The 14,469-nt window shown below is 47.8% G+C and overlaps 1 long non-coding RNA gene across 5 annotated transcripts; it reads left to right on the top strand.

Moving 5' to 3' along the window:
• Nucleotides 1-429: 429 nt before the first annotated feature.
• On the top strand, nucleotides 430-13,972 carry LOC106782444 (uncharacterized). 5 transcript variants are annotated; one of them, XR_011430942.1, is made up of 5 exons: nucleotides 430-1,003; nucleotides 2,901-3,068; nucleotides 4,144-4,327; nucleotides 6,303-6,569; nucleotides 7,262-9,524. It is a non-coding gene; the product is annotated as an uncharacterized lncRNA (long non-coding RNA). The 5 variants fall into 5 exon arrangements; XR_011430940.1 differs by lacking the exon at nucleotides 7,262-9,524 and having other exon boundaries at nucleotides 6,303-6,605; XR_011430943.1 differs by lacking the exons at nucleotides 430-1,003; nucleotides 7,262-9,524 and adding an exon at nucleotides 2,517-2,651 and having other exon boundaries at nucleotides 6,303-6,605.
• Nucleotides 13,973-14,469: the final 497 nt, after the last annotated feature.

Here is a 14,469-nt window from a genome sequence, read left to right on the forward strand (position 1 = left end):
GGTGGGCGGGGTCTCAAGAAACCTGTGTTGAGTGGGTGAGAGAGGAAGCCAGCATGCAGCACCTCCTGCTGGGGTGACGCCCGATGGAGGCCCCCAGAGATGGGACCCCCAGCGGGGCAGGAGTAGAGGGGGGCCCAGGGCAGTGTTTGGGGCCAAGCAGGTCTCCCCAGCCCATGAGGAGGGTCTCAGGGAGGGAACGAGCCCTCCCTGTGTCTGCCCCAGGACCAAGGTTGGCACCCACAGACCAAGGGACTCAGAGCCGTCCCGGGCAGGGAGGGGCTCGAGGATGACCTGGCACTTTGGAGTGCTGCTGATACCGTCAAACAGGAGCCAGGAATTAAAAATAACCGCCTGGCGAGAAAGCAAGACTCACCCCACCCCTGCCCAGCTGGTCTCTATATTTAATGCGTCCTGTCCTGCCTGAAGGTTAGGTGGGATTTGGGAGACGCTGTGACTGGCCAAGGCTGGGATGGGCGAGACCAAAGGGCAGGAGGCTAGGGTCCCTGGGGATGCCCACCCCGACGTCCCCCAAGGAACCACGAACGCCCAGGACCCTGGGCTGCGTGCAGCCTCAGAGGGTGTTTGTCAGACACACCGCACAGGTCTGAGCCTCACCCTCCGCTCCTGGCTCCCCCACAGCTGTCAGCTGCCTGGAACCAGATCACGGTGAGGTGCCTGCACCAGGGGCCGGCCGTGCTGGGAGGCCTGCTGCCCAGAGCCGCAGCCACTGCTGGTGGAAGGTGGCGTCCTCCCCAGGGCCTGCACACCGACCCTGGGAGGGTCTCAGCTGGTTTCTCCAAAGAGCCCCATGTCCCCAGGATGCGCTCTGTTACCTCACGGCCGAGCTGCGCCGAGGCCCTGGAGCCCGGGACGCGGCCATCTGGAGAGGTGTCTCGCTGAGCAGCAGCATGGGACTGCCACAGCGGCTACCCCCTGCAGAGGGCCAGGCAACTGCTGGACTACTGCTAACTACTGAACGGTGCTTAACGACCACTGACCACTGGTTAGTCCTTGATAAGCACTGAATGTTACGGGATAACCACTAACCACAGAATAGCACTGAATGACTAGGAAATGCTAACCAATACTAATGCCATGTGACGTACTGAACAGCCACAGTCGCCTAGTCTTGCGAGTTTACCATGTGCCAGGCAGGGCTACCAGGTAACCCGAGGACCCATGGACCAAGAGCCTACTGGGCACAGAGAGGCAGAGCACAGTGCCCAAGGTCACCAAGTAAGGAGGGCAGAGCTCGCAGTCCGCTTGGAAGGGCTGAGCCAGGGCAGTGTGACTTCTGGATGGAAGCCTGCCCAGGTCCCACTTGTGCTCCCCGCCCTTCCCCCCAGGTCAGGCTTGCCCCCCCAAGGCTCCCTTCTCCCACATCTGAGCCACTGGCCACAATGGCCCATGTTGCAGCCAAGGCCATGGGGGCAGGACAAACAAGGAAGGGTCACCAGCCAACCAGGTGGGGAGCTGGGCAGGAGGAAGGAGAACACGTCCCCCCAGCCCCCTCGTAGCGCCCCACCCCCCACCACCTGGCCCAGCCAGGAGCTGTTGGAGCTGTTCGGGAAGACACCGGCAGCCCCCTCTTTGGCTGGCTGGGGTTTCACGAGCCTGGAGAAAGAAGATCCAGCTAAAATTAACCATTATCAAGCTGTCAGCCCTGGAAATAAACCCGTTTCCCATTGGCTGCCGGTGATGTCACTGCCAGTTAATAATAACCTGTGAATGCGTAACTAACCACCTGTGCGTGTGCCTTCCTCTGGGGGGCCCCCTCCCGAGCAGGGGAGTGGGGGTGGGGGTAGGGGGCTGGCAACCCAGATGACCATGGAGATGGCAGCTTCAGGGCAGAGTGGGCACCAGGGCCCGGGGCACCCTCGGCATTGGGTGTCTCAGAATGACCACAGGCTGCCCTCTGACCCCAGGGCACTGGTGCGCACCCTCACGTCCATGGCAGTTGCATCTCGTCTCCCAGACAATCTGGGCAGCAGGACTCTGGATGGCCTCGGGGACAAGTTCCCCTCCCCCAGCTCTCTGAGCCGGGCACCCAGGGCACTGAGCTGCCCAGAAGGCTGCAAATTAATCAGTCTCCATGGCGAATAGGAGCTCTTACCTATGGAGCTTCTCCGGAAAAGCAAGGTCATAGGCCCTAAATCAGAGAAGCGGGCCCAGAGGGGCTGGGGTCCCGGGTGGGGCCAGGCCCAGCAGTTGTCATGGTGCTGGGGGGTGGGGGGTGCGGATGGGGCCTGGGCTCAGGTCCAGATGGGAGGTTGGCTGAGACGAGGGGTGGGGGGTCGGGCCACATGCACATCAGCTAGACCCCAAGGCCAGCCCAGGGCCTCACGAGCCGGCCAGCCCTGTGCTCGGTGCCGGGCCCAAGTGACAGGGGGAGCTGGGGTGACCGGACACTCCAGGCCCCCAAACACGCCACCCCACCAAACCCCGCGTGTCTGGGACGGTATGAGGCCGACCTGAGTCAGCCTGGGAAGGCGGGGCTCGGGGGAAGGCGCGGAGGGGACACAGCCCGCAGCGAGGGGGAGGGGCGGCCGCGGGAGCTGTCGCGGTGCCGCAGCGGCGCGGCCCGTTGCCATGGCGAGGGCGCAGGCAGCCCCGCGGGCTCCTCCCTCAAGGCCCTCGCTCCCAGCGGCGCGGTAGGTGGCACCTGCGCTCCGAAGGGCAGCCGGCTGCCAACGCCGGAGCTGGCCCCGGCCCCGCGCAAGCCCAGCGCCCACGGCTTCCGGGGAGCAGAGAGCCGCCGGCGGCGCTTTCCCTGCTGCGGTAGCGGGGGAGGGGGTCTGGGGCTTTGAGCTCTGCGCCGCACACAATCGGGGGCTCCAGCCTGACGCCAGGAGGAGGGAGTGGCCAAGGCCCCACCCCCCCATCCGTTTGGCCCATTGCAGGCTGGAAGGCCAACCAGAGAGCCCAGGGGAGCCGTCAGCGGCTAGGGGCCAAGAAGGGGCAGCCACTGCAATCCCGCCCAGCGACAGAGGAAAAACCCCGGGAGGGTCTGCAGGCCCCACTGCCGGCTCAAGTCAGTCGTCTCCAGGCCGGGTGGAAAGAGAGGCCAGGTGGGCATTTGCTGCGTCATGGGTTGCTCTTCTTTCTGCAGCTGGATCCAGGTTCCCCTGGGGGCTCACCGAAAGCAGAGCTGCCCTCCTGAGATCCTGGCCTCCAGTGGCAGCGGGAGAGTCCACAGTGCTCCCCCAGCCTCCCCACACCCAGTGGGGGCATCTCCAGGCTGGAATTGCCCTGGGGAACCTGAAGCTCTTTAGCAACTCGGAGCCCCTGCTTTCACCTCTTTGAATAGAGCTGGGCTGTTGGGAATAACCTGCCTCAACAGCTGGAGCCCTCGTGGGCATCTGTGGGATGAGCTGACACTGGAGGCTGCGGGCAGCACCATTCTCCCCATGGGTGGCAGAAACCCGGAGCCTCCCCTGCCCCAGGAGAGACTCTCCCCACACCTGCAAGACAGGAGCCTGGACCTCGGCTGGGGAAGGACCGGGGACTGAGGGGACAGTGCTCAGCCTTGTCCTTGAAGGTGCTGAGGGAAAAGTGCACAAATTACAAATGTGCTTGAGCACCCAGATCAAGAAACAGAGCACCCCCTCCTGCCCCGAGGGGACCGCTGCCCTGACTTCTCACACCCAAGGTCACTTTGCCTGCTTTTAGTCTTTGTGCAAATGGTAGACATGGCTTGTGCTCTTTGCTCTGGCTTCTTTCACTTGCCATTGTGTCTGCGCCGTTCATCCATGCTGCTGCACTGGGCGTCCGTTGTCTGTCTTCCCTGCGGTGCAGCGTGCCACTTCCAGTCTTGAGCTGCTACAGATAACGCTGCTGGGAGCCTCCTGTGCGTGTCACTTGTGCGAGTGTTTCTACTTGGCTTCCACCCTCAGGGGTAGAGCTTCGAGCCATGGGGTCTGTGCACCATGCCAGTCACTTGTTTACCGCCTCTTGCCTCTAAATTCAGCCTTCAATACCTGCTCTGTGATGATGAACAAAATTACTTTAAGCATTTCTCCGTTAGAACGAGCAGATCCATCTTTGCAGGGCAGGCAATGAAGTGTGAATTTACAGCTGAGAGGAAATTAATTGATAACTGACTTTTCCCCTTGACTCTGAGGATATTTTCCTATTTCTTTGCAGGTCTAATGATTTTTGGCTGAATACTGCACATTCTGTAAAGACTCTGGATTCTGTTGTCTTCCTCTGAAGACTGTTGGCTCTTCTTTTAGCAGCCATTCGATCACTGGACCTGTGTAGGCTTGTTTTCACGCTTTGTTGGTGTCGATCTGTGGAACGCCCGGTGTTTCCAAAGCCCCTCAACTTGGTAAGATTCAGCTTCAATCTGGTTCCCCTACGGCTCCTTGTGAGGCTCATCTTTAACTTTTCTTAGATGGGCCTGGAGTAAGTTGTAGTCTTTTCTCCTAAAAAGTAAGTAAGAAGGTCTCTCCACTCTGGCCAGGCCCACATGCCAGTGCTGCCCAGCACAGCTTGTCTTGCAGCATTTTTGTTCCCATCTCAATGCATGGCAACCCCCAAGGAGTCCTGCCCTTGCATGACCTCTTCCCCTGAGTGCAGGAGGGACCTGTGGCTTGCATCTAGCCAACAGACTATGGCCAAGGTGGTGAGCCATCACTCCCCCGACTGGCCTACGTTGGCAGACTGGAACAAGAGACTCCCTCCTGGCCTTGAAGAAGTAAGCCACCAGGTTGTGAGAAGGCCTGTGAGGGGTCACGTGTCAGGCTGCAGGCAGCCTTTGAGAGCTGAGGGTGGCCCCTAGCTGTCCACCAAGAAAGCAGGGACCTCTGTCCCATAGCCACAAGGAAACAGATCAGCCAACAGCCACATGACCTTAGAAGAGGACCCCAAGCCTCAGAAGAAACACTGACACCTTGTTTGCATGCTTTTGAAACCCGCACCTGGACCCCTGACCCTGTATGTTTTTAAGGCCACTAAATTTGTGGCAATTCGCTATGCAGTCATAGACAACTAGTGCACAGCCCACAGTGGCTGCTGTCTGGTAAGCCTCCAGTGGCCTCCCCTGACCCTCAGCCACAGACTGGAGGGGACCCCATATGAACTTCCAGGCCCCTGAGCAGCTCCCCACCCTTCAGCTGCCCAGGACTCCACCCCCAGCCGCTGGGCTCACCTGCACACCATGCTCTGCTGCAGCAGCGCGGCCAGAAGACTGTCCCCCGGGGCCGGCATGCGTGGGCCCACCAGAGCTCCCTCCCCGTCCACCTTACCCTCTCCCCACTGGAGCGGCTGCTGCCATCTTGGGTCCAGTGCCAGCGCTCTTTATGGAACAGGGATGGCCTGCTATTTGCCACTTCTCCACGGTTATCTGAAGGAATGTAAACTTACAGAAAAGTTGCTGGAGTCGTACCGAGGACACTGCCTCGTGCCCTCCGTCCGCACGCACCGCTTCTTCCTCTTTGCTCCCTTGCCTTCCCCATCCTCTTTCTCTGCGTGTGTCTGGTTATATTCTTTTTTCTGAACTGTTTGAGAAAAGGTTGCATAAATCATTGCCTTTACTCCTTACTGCTTCAGTGTATAATTCCAGTGGACACGGTACTTCTGCCTACAGTCCCTGTTCTGACCGCGTCAGCTGTCCCAACCAGACTTTCGCAGCTCTGTTGTTTCCCAATCCAGGGTCACATGTCGGTTTCACTCATCAAGCCTCTTAGTCTCCTTAATCTGAAACAGTTCCTCAGCCACTTGTGTCTTTTATGACACTGACATTTTTTAAGAGTGCAGGCCAGTTGTTTTGTAGGATGTCCCTCTATTTGGGTTTTCTGATGTTTCTGCATGAATCGGTTCACAGTTTATTTTTCTGGCAGAGATACCACCAGAGCAGTGTGTATCCTTCCTGATACATCAGACAGGCAGGTGCCAGGTGTCAGTTTATCCATTAGTGGTGATGTTATCCTTGACCACCCGTGAAGGTGTCCACAACTTTCTCTACAGTGAAGTTACTGTTTCCTCCTTTGTGATTATTAAGTAGCTAATGAGGATGTACTTTGGATTCTGTAAATATCCTGTTCCTCATGGGAACCCCTCCCTCACGTCAGCACGCATTGGTGATTCTTACCTAAATCAATCTTCACTGTGATGGTTGCGCTTTTTAAATCACTTATCTACCTATTTTTGTTTTCTGAATTATCACACAGAAAATTGACTTTTTGGAAGGTGTGCAGTTCTATGAATGTTAACACACGTATAGATTCCTGTAGGCACATCACTCAGGACACAGAATGTTCTGTCACCCTAACAGCCCCCTTCGGCTCTCCCTTTATACTCAGACCGTCCTCTCACCTGGCACCCGCCGGTCTGTTCTCCATCACTCCGCCTTCTTGAGACTGCTGTGTAAGTGCAGGCGTACAGTGTGTCAGTTTTTGGGTCTGGCTGCTTTCACTCGGCGTGACGCCTCTGCAGCTCATCCAGGTGGTTGCGTGCATCGGTGCTTCACTCCGTCTCATCGATGAATAACCTTCCACGTGTGCATGGACCACAGTTTGTGCATCTATTCATTGACCCACTCAGCGACATTTGGGTTGTTTCCAGTTTGGGTAAGTCTGAATAAAGCTGCCACAGACGTTTGTGTACAAGTGTTTGTGTGAACATAAGATGCCCAGGAGCGGCGTTGCCGGGTCGTATGGTGGCTGTGTGTTTAACTTTGTAAGAAACTTCCACACTGACCTCCGTGTATGAATGGGTGTGTAACGACATCTAATGGCTGAGGATAATGCAGGCCCTCCATGCGCTGACTGGCACATCATCCTTAGTGAAGTTTTGCTCAAGTCTTTTACCCTTTTCTAAAAAAACAGCTGCTTCATTGAGATATCGTTTACGTCCCATAAAGTTCATCCACTTAAAGGATGTAGTGTAATGGGTTTTGGTATATTTAGAGTTATGCCACTGTCACCAAAATCTCATTTCGGAACGTTTCTTCACCCCAGAAAGAAACCTCACACCGTTTAATAGTCACTCTCACTCCTCCCTACCCCCAACCTCACCCTACGCTACGTCTAACCTATGTTCTGTCTCCATTGCGTATTCTGGACATTTCATATAAACGGAATCGCACTCTCTGTGACCATTTGTGACTGGCTTAGTGTGTTTTCAAGGTTCGTCAATGTTGTAGTATGTGTCAGCACTTCATTCCTTTTTTATTGCCACATAATACTCCATTGTCTAGTTATACCGCATTTCATCTATCATTCATCAGTTGATGGACATTTGGGTTGTTTCCACTTTTTAGCTCCTGTGAATGATGCTGCTATGAACATTCATGTCGGAGTTTTCTGTGTGGATCATGTTTTCATTTATCCTGCGTAGACATCTAGGAGTAAAATTGCTGGATCATGTGGCGACTGTATCTAACCTTTTAAGGAACTGCCAGACTGTTTGCCAAAACAGCTGCACCATTTTACATTCCCAACAGCAGCGTAGGAGGGTTCCAGTTTCTCCACATCCTCACCAACGTTTGTTAGTGGTCTGTCTTTTTTTTTTTAAGATTTTATTTTTCCTTTTTCTCCCCAAAGCCTCCCGGTACATCATTGTATATTTTTACTTGTGGGTCCCTCCAGTCGTGGCATGTGGGATGCTGCCTCAGCATAGCCTGATGAGTGGCACCATGTCATCGCCCAGGATTCGAATCGGCAAAACCCTGGGCAGCCAAAGTGGAGCGCGCGAACTTAACGACTCGGCCACTGGGCGGGCCCCTGGTCTGTCTTTTTCATTAGAGTTATTGTATGAGTGTGAAATAGTATCTCACTGTGGCTTTGATTTGCATTTCCCTAATAGCTAATGATGTTGGACATCTTTTCACGTGCTCATTAGCCATATGGATGTCCTCTTTGGAGAAATGTCTATTCAGATCCCTAGCCCTTTATTTTTTTGCTGAGGAAGATTCACCCTGAGCTAACATCTATGCCGATCTTCTTCTATTTGGTATGTGGGTCCGTGCCACAGCATGGCTGCCGATGAGTCATAAAGGTCCATACCCGGGAACCAAACCAGGCCACCAAAGTGGAGTGCACCAAACCTAACCACTAGGCCATGGGGCCGGCCCTCCAGCCCAATTTTTAATTGCGTTGTTTATTTTCTTAGTGTTGAACTTTGAGAGTTCTTTGTGTATTCTGGGTACAAGTCCTTGTCAGAGATTTGATCTGCAAATATTCTCTCCTTGTCTGAGATTTGTCTTTTTAGTCTCTTAACAGTGTCAGTCGTAGTATGAAGTTTTTAATTTTGGTGAAGTCCAACGTATCCATATTTTCCTTGTATGGATCATGGTTTGACATTGCCTATCCCCAGGTCACAAAGATTTTCTCCTATATTTTCTTCTAAAAGTTCAAAGTTTTACATTTCACATTTAGATTCATTATCCATTTTGAGTTAGTTTCTGTATAGTGTGTGAGGGCCAGGTTTCGTTTTTCTGGCGTATGGATGTTCAATTCTTCCAGTACCATTCATTGAAGAGATTTTACTTTCCCCATTGAATTGCTTTTGCAACTTTCTCAAAACACAATTGGACATGTGTACGGGGCTATTTATGGACCCTCTGTTTTGATACATCGATTTATATGTCTGTCTCTTCCCTGACTTGATTATTGAAGTTTTACAGCAATTGCTAAAATGAGGTAGTGTGTGGAAAGAATAATCTCTTCAACCAATGGTGCTGTGATAACTGGACATCCAGATGCAGGAGAATGAAGTCAGACCCCTGCCTTATGCCATACACAAAAATTAACTCAAAGTGGATCCAAGGCCCAATAAAACTATAAAACTATTAGAAGAAAACATAGGTATAAATCTTCATGACCTTGGATTTGGCAATGAATTTTCGGATATGACATTAAAGACACAAGCAACAAAAGAAAAAATAGGTAAATTGGACTTCATCAAAAAGGATACTATCAAGAAAGTGAAAACACAATCTACAGAATGGGAGAGAATATTTACAAATCATATTGGATAATAGTCTAGTATCCAGAATACATAAAGAATTCATACAACTCAATAATAATAGGCAGATAACCCAGTTTAAAAATTGGCAAATGATATGCATAAATATTTATCCAAAGAAGATATACAAATGGTCAATAGGGACATGAAAAGATGATCAACATCATTAGTCATTATGTACCTAATAACAGACCATCAAAAAATAAGAAACAAAATTTACAGAATTGAAGGTAGAAATAGTTCTACAATAATAGTTGGTGACATCAATACCCTGCTCTCAATAATGGAACCAGCCAGATCTGACAGACTCGCACAGACACCCCACCCAACGACAGCAGCACACGCATTCTTCTCGAGAGCACATGGGGCATTTTCCAGGCTAGACCGTATGTTAGGTCACAAATTAAATCTCAATAGATTGTAAAGAGAACAGAAAAATAGAGAAAATTCATGAAACCAAAAGTTGGTTCTTTGAAAAGAGCAGCAAAATTGACCAATCTTTACCTAGAGAGACTAAGAAAAAAAGGAGAAAATACTCAAATTACTAAAATCAGAAATGAAAGTGGGGACATTACTACCTATTTTACAGAAATAAAAAGGATTATAAGAGAACTATGAGCAGCTACGAAAAATTGCATGCCCACAAATTGGATAACCTATATGAAATGGACAAATTCCTAGAAACACAAACCTACCAAGACTAAATCACAAAGAAAAGGACAATCTGAATAGATCTATAATTAGTAAGGAGATTGAATCAGTAATTAAAAATCTCCCAAAAATGAAAAGCCCTGGGCGGGATGGCTTCACCAGTGAATTATTCCATACATTTAAAGAACTACTCCCAATCTTTCTCAAACTTTCCCAAAATAATTGAAGAGGAGGGAACAATTCCTAACTCATTCTATGAGGTGAGCATAGTGATACCAAAAGCCAAACAATACCAAAGCCAAACAAAGACACTAAAAGAAAAAAAACCTACAGACCAATATCCCTTATCAACATTGATGCAAAAATCCTCGACAAAATACAGAAAACCAAACTCAGCAGCATATTAGAAGGATTATACACCATGATCAAGTGGAATTTATTCCTGAAATGTAAAGATGGTTTAACACACAAAAATCAATCAATGTGATACACTGCATTAATAGAATGAAGGAACAAAGCCCACATGATCATCTTAATTGATGTGGAAAAAACACTTGTCAAAATTCAACACCCTTTCATGATAAAAACACTCAACAAACTAGGATTAGAAGAAACTACCTCAACATAATAAAAGCCGTATATGAAAAAAACCCACAGCAACCATTATAGTCAATGGTCAAAGACTGAAAGCGTTTCCCCTAAGATCGAGAACAAGTCACGGATGCCGTCTTCACTGCTTCTGGTCATCACAGTACTAGAAGTTCCAGCCAGAGAAATTAGGCAAGAAAAAGAAAAGCATCCAAATTGGAAACAAAGAGTAAAATTATCTCTGTTTGCCGATAATATGATCTTATATGTAGAAAACCTTAAAGATTCTACACACAAACACACAAAAAACCCTATTAGAACTAATAAATAAATTCAGCAAAGTACCAGAGTACAAAGTCAATACACAAAAATCAGTTGCACTTCTATAAACAATGAACAACCTGAAAAAGAAATTTTACAGAAACAATTTCATTTCCATTAGCATCAAAAAGAATAAAATACTTATAAATTAACTTAACCAAGGAGGTGAGAGATTTGTACAATGAAAACCAAAAACATTGCTGAAAGAAATTAAACAAGACATAAATAAATGGAAATACATCCCATGTTCACAGATTGGAAGACCTTATATTGTTCAAATGTCAGTAGTACTCGAAGTGATCCACAGATTCAATGAAATCTGTCAAAATCCCAATGACGTTTTTTTACTGAAGTAGAAAATATACATTTTAAAATTCACTTGGAATCTCAGGAGATCTTGAATATCCAAAACAATCTTGAAACAGAAGAACAAAGGTGGAGGACTCACACTTCCTGATTTCAAAGCTTACTACAAAGCTACAGCAATCTAAGCAACGTGATAATGACATAAAGACGAACAGGCAGACCAATGGAACGGAGCAGAGAGCTCAGAAACAAGCCTTTGCATACATGGTCAAGTGACTTTTGACAAGGGTGTCAAGACCGCTCGATGGGGAAAGAACTGTCTTTTCAACAAATGGTGCTGGGAAACTGGATGTCCACAGGCAAAAGAATGAAGTTGGACCCTTACCTCACACCACATACAAAAGTTAACTCAAGATAGATCAAGGATTTAAATGTAAGACCTAAGACTATAAAACTCTTAGAAGAAAACATAGGGCAAATGCTACACAACATTGGGTTTGGCAATTATTTCCTGGATACATTACCAAAGACTCAGGCAACAAAAGGAAAAAATAGATGTATTGGACCTCATGAAAATTTTTTTGATTAAAAATTTTTAATCAAAAGAAACTGTCAACAGAGTAAAAAGGCAACCTGCAGAATGGGAGAAAATATTTGCAAACCATGTATCTGATGAGGAATTAATATCCAGAATGTATAAGGAACTACTAAAACTCCACAAGAAAACAAACAACCTGATTCAAAAATGAGCAAAAGACTTGAATAGACATTTCTCCAAAGAAGATACACAAATGGTCAATAAGCACGTGAAAAGATGCTCCACATCACTGCTCATCAGGGAAATGCAAATCAAAGCTACAGTGAGATGTTGCCTCATCCTTAAGAGGATGACTCCTATCCAAAAAAAGAAATAAACAGAAAATAACAAGTATTGGAGAGGATGCGAAGAAATAGGAATTTTTGTGTACTGTTGGTAGGAATGTAAAATGGTACAGCTGCTATGGAAAACAGCATGGCAGTTCCCCCAAAATATTAAAAACAGAATGACCATATGCGGCAGCAATTCCACCTCTGAGCACATCCTGAAAGAGCTGAAAGCCGGGTCTCGAAGAGGTATTTGCACACCCGTGTGCACAGCAGCATCATTCACGATAGTTAAAACATGGGAGCAGCCCGGTGTCCACTGACAGACAAATGGATAAACAAGATGTGGTGTATCTATACAGTGGAATATCGATCAGCTTTAAAAAGGAAAGGAATCCTGACACTTGCTACAACATGGATGAACCTTGAGGACATTATGCTCAATGAAATAAGCCAGACACGTATGGACAAATACTGTGTGATTCCACCTGTATGAGATACTTAGATTAATCAAAATCATAGGGACAGAAAGTCAGGTGGTGGTTGCTGGGGAGGGAAATGAGGACAGAGTTTCAGTTTTACAAGATGAAAGAGCTGTGGAGACGGGTGGTGGAGACGGGTGCACAACATTATGAATGCATTTAATACCTCTAAACTCTGCACTTAACAATAGCTAAGATGGTAAATTTTGTTATGTGTATTTTACCACAATAAAAAATTTTTGAGAGGCTGGCCCGGTGGCATAGTGGTTAAGTTTGCACGCTCCCCTTCAGCTGCCCAGGGTTTGTGGGTCCGAATTCCAGACATGGACCTACACCACGCTTAAGCCCTGCTGTGGCAGCGTACCACATGCAAAATAGAGGAAGATTGGCACAGATGTTAGCTCAGGGAGAATCTTCCTCACCAAAAAACCCAAACTTTTTAAAAAAGAAAGTACTGACAAACGGTACAATGTGGATAAACCTTGAAAACATTGTGCTGAGTGAAAGGAGCCAATCGCAAGGGACCCCGTGTTGCATGATTCCATTTATATGAAATGTTTGCAATAGCTTAATCATCAGAGACAGAAAGTAGATTAACTGTTTCCAGGGGTAGGGGAGGGGGAGACGGACTGCTTAGTGGGTACAGGGTCTCCTTCTGAGGTGTGAAAACGTTCTGCAACTACATAAAAGGGGGTGGCTGCACGCCACGGTGAATGTGCTAAAGGTTTGCCACTAAATTGAACACTTTAAAATGGTTAGTTTTATGGGGATTTTACCTCAATAAAAAGATTTATGTATTACAATTTCTCGATATTCTTATTTTTCAAAAATGTTTTAGTTATTATAGTTCATTTGGCTTTCCGTATTAATTTTAGGATCTGCTTGTTTATATCTTCAGAAATCTTGCTGGGACTTTTATTAGAAGGGTATAAGTCTACACACCCATCTCACAGGAGTCGTCTTCACTGTGTTGAATCTCCACTCACTTAGGTCTTCTTTGAGTTCTTTCATTAGCTCTTCTTTTTTGGCATATAAATCCTGTACATGTCTCGCGAGATTTATACCTCAGTGTTTCACGGGCAGAGGGTAGCTATTATAAATAGTATGTTTTAAGTTGTCTCTTCTAATTATAAACTGCTAATGTATAGAAATACAAGCGGTTTTTGTGTGTTGCCTTTTATCTTGCTAGTCTCATTTGTTCAATTTGTTCAGTTAGCTTTTTCATAGATTCATTGGTGACAGACCATCGTCAAGGAATGGGACAGCTTCATTTCTCATTTTCAATCTGCATGCCTTTTATTTCTTTTTCTTGCCTTATTGTACTGGCTAAGACTTCCAGTAGAAGTTGAATAACTGTAGCAAATGTGGACATCTTTGCCTTGTTCCCACTCCTGGGGGAGGCATTCTGTCTTCCTCCATCACATACAATGTTGGCCGTACTCGCTGTAAGTTCTTCATCAATGCTCTTTATTAAGATTGAAAGCGTTCTTTTCTATTCCTTGTTTGCTGAGTTTTTGCCATGAACGGACGTTAAATTTTGCCGAAGTCCATCCTCCACCATTTCATCTGAGTGCTCAGAGTTGCTTGTTGGTGCATTGTTACAACAGCTGCTTCGAAGCCTCTGTCAGATCATTGCAGCGTCCATGTCGTCTCCGCATCTGCGCTTGGGTGTCCCATCCTGTGCCGCCTGAGATTTTCCTGGTGCTTTTATGCCAAATAATTTTGGATTTTACCATGAAGTTCAGTATTTTTGATGAATAAACACTCTGTTTTGTTGTACGACTAAGGTTGAATTCCAGAGCACTGAAATGGTTGTTTCTGACAGTTTTTCCCAGATTTACAGTTGCATCTGGAGAGTGTGTTGACCTCCTCACTCCTTCACACTGGAAACCTGTGATGTCTTTTGTTAGGTGATTCACTGTCATCAAACACATTCATTGAACGCCTACGACATGGTGAATTCTTTCTTAGCCACTGGGGACAGAATAATTACAATTTCTGTTCCCATAGATTAGGTTATTCCCAGTAGTAAAAAGTGTTGTAAATATTGATCATAACTAACTCTCATTGAGCACCTAGTCTGTGCTAGGTGCTAATCTAAGCGGTTACATGAGCGTCTCAACCTCAAAATAGCCCCGTGAGTCACCTCCCGTTTTACAGATAAGGGAGCCGGGAACAGCCGCCCGGGTCCTGCTAGGGAAGCCCATTCTCAGGAGCAGGCTGAGGGCCCCAGCCCTGGGCTTGGGCCTCTCACCTCACCCCCAATACCTCCGGCCGAGGGACAATACAG

Source organism: Equus caballus, chromosome 22 (assembly GCF_041296265.1).
Source record: "Equus caballus isolate H_3958 breed thoroughbred chromosome 22, TB-T2T, whole genome shotgun sequence".
Taxonomy (NCBI): domain Eukaryota; kingdom Metazoa; phylum Chordata; class Mammalia; order Perissodactyla; family Equidae; genus Equus; species Equus caballus.